This window comes from Varroa jacobsoni, unplaced genomic scaffold (assembly GCF_002532875.2).
Source record: "Varroa jacobsoni isolate VJ856 unplaced genomic scaffold, vjacob_1.0 contig03179, whole genome shotgun sequence".
NCBI classification, from domain to species: Eukaryota; Metazoa; Arthropoda; class Arachnida; order Mesostigmata; family Varroidae; genus Varroa; species Varroa jacobsoni.
Genome location: NW_019214973.1, coordinates 11278 through 16528, shown reverse-complemented (window position 1 = coordinate 16528; position 5251 = coordinate 11278). Strand labels below are relative to the sequence as shown.

Genomic DNA, 5251 nt, shown 5'->3' with positions numbered 1-5251 from the left:
TTGATACTGCCGAGCTTCACTTTCTATAGTGACGTCGATGTGGTATTCTCTACAAACTTCTGGCACTGACTTGGAAACTTCTTAGGTAATTAGAGACCAAAAACCGAATCGTAACGCATATACAAAAGGACAACTGTGGCTAACACGGTGTGGTGGAGATCAGGTGAAGATCGGTTGAGCAGATTGAATTGATGCACCCTGTTTACCCGAACTTAGGTTTAGTTGGTCTTCGGCTATAGCCTATAACAGGCCTGCTATTCGTATGTATGTGACGTGTCGGACAAATCATCTGATCGTATCGAAATCGTAGGTATTCAGCTTGTTATTGTTATGATTCAATTATGGCGCGGACTTTTCTTTTCTACTCTAAATACAGTGACTTTCCTGTATCAGCCGCTGCGTGATTTATAATGCCAAGTGGCGAAATATTTTTACTTAAGAACGCTTTCCTGCTATTGCTATTACGTGTAATTAGGACTCGCTCTGATTATGACTCTTGGCGATGAGGCGACGGCGAAGAACTGATTTATTCTATTGTAGGATATATTTGCTCGAAAGCCGATTCACACGTTTGCCATTCCGTCACACCGAGCATACATCATTAGTTTTATCCGGTAATGTTACTGAATAATAGAAAACACTGGATATGTCTATTATTGTCGTCGACGGCTTCGTATATACGTGATTTGGCCAGACGTAGTAGCATGGCTTTCCGTAAGAGCTCTCAGCTACGGAACAACACACATCCGCATGGCCACACGTGAGCTACGTTTAAATAATATATGCAAAAGAAACACGTTACGATGCTTTCAGTATATTCTGATTAACAAAACATTGCTATGTACCCTTATGTAGAAGTAGACCGGTTTAAGAAATAGTTTCGTAAGAGATACAGCCACCGCGACGTGGCTACGATCAGACGATAGGTAAGTCAAAGGTAAACGTGCCTGCGTCTTTGCTTTGCACAATCAGACTCCTTGTTAGTCGATGATGCTCTCTCTGTAGGAGCTGCCCGCATGCATGGAGCAAAACCTGTAAAAGAGTGTGGTCATCATTGGTGTGACATATTTTTATTATAAAAGACACTACTTTTCAACTTTTTTCATTTTAATACCAATGCCATATAGTACAAGTGTGCTCGATGGCAGGACCCGAATCGGCAAGTATAGGATTATTGTCAAGAACTAATCCTTGATATACCTATTGCTTTACCGCAACGTTGAAAGATGCCCGCCATCAGACGTATTTTACGAACTTTTTGAACTAAAACGACTAAATATACCACCATTATCGACAGATAAATTCAATTGCAAATCAAATAGTCACCTCACAAGCTCCCCGGTCGCCCTGACCGACAACCCATTCCGCCAGAAGGCCATTATTTCGCTTGCCGAAAACGCTTCCATTAAAAGGAGATTTTCGGTAGTTGACATCATCACCGCACGATACGGCTTTTACCAGGACGACAGCCAACAGGATGAAAGCGAATAGAGACCTGGAAGCGGCCATTTTTCTCCGAGCAATCCCTAAAATTCGACAGATATTTATTTGATATATCTTAACGAACTCAAGGCAATTAAAATAGCTCACTCTATGCTACGCTAGGAGACAAACTCAATATCAGAATACGTTCCAAAAATTGACGAGTTAGATAATTGTCGGACATTTACGGTTTGTACAAACTTCTCGTTCGATCCAGATTTATCCTTTTCGGTTTGCTGAACTGTTACTATACTGGTTTGAACTCTTATGAGAGATTATTTTCGCATCTCGCATACTGTATGAATATGCCTGACGCATTTAAAAGCGAAGTCATATAATAAAAAAATTTATATATATACATGTATATAAGCCGAGCAGTACATAATGAATATCAGGTAGTGCAGTACGTACCAGGGGGGTGCAGCTCAAATTATGTGTCTCATCTTCAATAAGGCAAGGTTCGAGGTTTACTATATCGAGTAAATAAGATAACGTTCATCAAGGACATCTTGTTCACTTGCGATCGACCTCATGATGATTATAACCTATGACCGTATACTTCGGTTAATATATTTCTAATAGAATCGAAACGCTTGCCTAGTATCTCTTTCCTAGCGGCTGAGTTAAAGGCATTTCAACGGCTTACAACGAAAATAGTGGTCTTGCTTAACGCAACAAACTGCTTTCCAGTGGAGCTGATGAGAATTCCTATTAACATACAGCTGCGTTACATTTGTCATGAAGTAGAGACATTCAGATGGTTTTATGCTTCTATAAATATAGGCAATCTATAAAAAAAGTCCATTGCACTATTTTTTTCGTTCCATACACTCTCGGCGAAAAGGCATTTGTATGCGAGAGGCTATCAATGATTGCGTAAATGTAACCACAGCCTTGTTGCATGTTGCCGTCAGCCTCCAGTACCAAATAACGCGTAATCTCATTTTGCTTCGCGCGTTAATTAGCAAACATAAAAGGAATCGTCTGTTTTGTCTATTCGAATTCTACTCTACCCACTCGACGGCGGTAGCAACAAACAAACCGTGCTACATAGTAAATCTATGTCTGATGCAGAAATTGCCAGATTGTACAAGTTAGTGAGGCACTGGGGTCCGTACAATTTCATCAGTTTTCTTTTAGCGTACTATGTTCACGTTTCACTTTGCTTGATCTGTATGTAAGGTTTAAATTTGAGAAAATAGCTCCTCTAATATCCACTTACCCTGTAGTGGTCGCACCTGTGATATTCTCTGAAAGATCAATTTCTTTCTTTCTTCAACTGAAGGTTGTCCACGATGGCAGAGGCGTGAGATCGCACAAGTAATATTCCATGCCTCTAATTCGACCTTCTATATGGCAAGCTTACTACCATACATCTGCACGGGCTAGTTAACTTTCCTTTCCTCTTACGCGTCCCGTGGGGGATGGAGTCCTCTCCTGACTGGAACAAAAGAATCTTCATTATCTATTAACTCGTTACATGCAATGTTGCCTACAAGGCTTTCCATGAATTGGCCTCGTTGTAAGCTCTAAAAAAGTTTCCTCTTAGGACAGAAAATGCACAACCCATTTACGCTTGCAGAGTTATTGCTTTCCATATGCCAACTGTTCTTATAATTGATTAGTAGTTCTCTAAATAGGTACTATGCCGTGTAATCGTCGAGTTTATCCTTGAGTTGACATATGCTTCTCTCTTACCCCCAAAGATGACTCTGTCTGGTAAAACTTCTGTTCTACTACGTTTCATTGTATACACTCAGCACTCGTTCTCAAGTTTCCCTTCCTAATCAAACTTCGACCTATAGTGACCAGCTTTCATTTATCACCCCTTCGCAATGTCTCCCTCTCTACACTTAAACTGTAGCCCCTCTTATCTTTGGAATGCCTGTCTAAAGACCTTATCTGACGACAATCTGGTCCCGTCCAGACATCGCCAGTTAGAATTTCCTGCGTAGGCCACTGCTTTAAAAGATATGTTGGACCATCGCGGAAATCATCACTGGTCAATCGCAATCGTAGTAATAAATTTCATAAGGCTGGCTGTCTCGATTAATGAAGTTAGAAAAAATCTAGGTAGAAGCTTGCTAATTGTTAAAAACCTGCATGTGACAACACTCTAGTGCTTTTGCGCGTTTTTAGGCCTATATTCTATTTACTGCAGACATTATTCAAGGACACAAGCTGAGAATGTTAATAAAAATTGTACCCCGTCTTCAATTTCGATCTATGTACTTTGGGTTATGAATTAACGTTTTTTTTTTTTATCTTAAACACATGTTTGACATCTTATACCGAATATAGCGCTTTTGAAAAAATAGTATATGAATTTAGTTTAAAAGGGCCAGAGTTGGCCAACAAGAACAGAATTATAGATCAAAGATGAAGCTTATAAGTTTAGTTGTGCGTCACAGTTAATTAAGCACAGTTGATAAAAAACGAAAAAAATAATTATACAAATTGCAAAAATACATCTAATGACCCTGTATACACCCGCAACTTATTAAGTTTAGTCGATATCGAACCTTCATGTTAGTAAAGCTATCACAAACAGACAACACATTTATCTGTCAATATAGGTACAAGTCGACGGCTAAACAATACAAAGACGGTGACTGTACCTTAATACCTATCATTCAAAAAAGTAAAGAAGGATGAGTTTATCTTTGTATTTTGAAAGGCAGTACTGTATATTGACCGATAAATGCATCTATGTCTCGGAGCTCGATTTCAATTAATATTAATTGGATCAGATACGTGAAATCGTTGAAATATATTTATATGAATTGAAAAAATTTACGATTTTTCTATTTTTTCATCAACTTATAGTCTACTGGCGTTTTCTATAGGCTTGAGGTATTTTCAAATAGATATCGTCTGAAAATAGATTTGATTTTTATCTCATGTCAAAAGAACTTCGAACGGTGACCGGTAAGAGTTTCGTTTCGACCCACTGTTAAACTCTGGTTTCGAATCGGCCCTCGACATGAGGCTGCTTTAATTCATTCTGATTAAGGCATTCAACACCATCCTCTCTTTTGATGTCCATCACGATACACTTACCTACGAAGACATATGATGTCTGTCGGAAAAGACGATACTGTTGGCTACCCTGAGCTCACACAGACGAGTTCTAGATGAGTTATTGTCGGTTTCCTTCCATTTGCTTAGCCAGGGATTGCTCCTTGTAATCGCATTAACAATGCCTCATGGCCATGGCTTCGATCGCCTGCAAGGACGTCGTCTTGCCATCAGCGGGCGTCCACTTTTCACCGCAAGATGTAACTATAGACTTTATTTTGCATGTAGCTGAAGTGGCATCTTAAAAAAGTAACGAAATCGTGAATTTAATCCTTAACACTGTGACCTTTTCGAACTGCCTGATATAGACTCAAAAAATTGCGTAACCGAAGGTTCAAATTTTGAGCTTTTCGCTGAAAGTAAAAGTACTTTTATAATGTTTATCCGCGCACTGGCCATTTGTATAACACATGTAAGAGTTCTTTCACAACAAATGAACACCGCAAAAGTATCACCGGGGTAAATTGCTTTCTTTTCGATTAATCAACGTTTACCCCACCATCGAACTCTGACGACGTCCTTGACTATTAGCTCTCATCAGGTAATTGTCTTTCGTAAATAGAAATCTTAAGCAATGACTTACACAATCGCATGTTGAAGGTAATTACACGTGGTATCCCGAGCTAGCAGAATGGTCGAGTATGAAGAGACTCTAGTTGCAGCTGGTAGCAGCATGTCGGTCTATTCTGTG

At 39.4% G+C, this 5251-nt stretch overlaps 1 long non-coding RNA gene across 1 annotated transcript; it reads right to left on the bottom strand.

Moving 5' to 3' along the window:
- Nucleotides 1-487: 487 nt before the first annotated feature.
- On the bottom strand, nucleotides 488-4774 carry LOC147751819 (uncharacterized). Its single transcript, XR_015315830.1, has 4 exons — nucleotides 4543-4774; nucleotides 2705-2923; nucleotides 1327-1526; nucleotides 488-1032 (listed from the first exon to the last, which is right to left on the bottom strand). It is a non-coding gene; the product is annotated as an uncharacterized LOC147751819 (long non-coding RNA).
- Nucleotides 4775-5251: the final 477 nt, after the last annotated feature.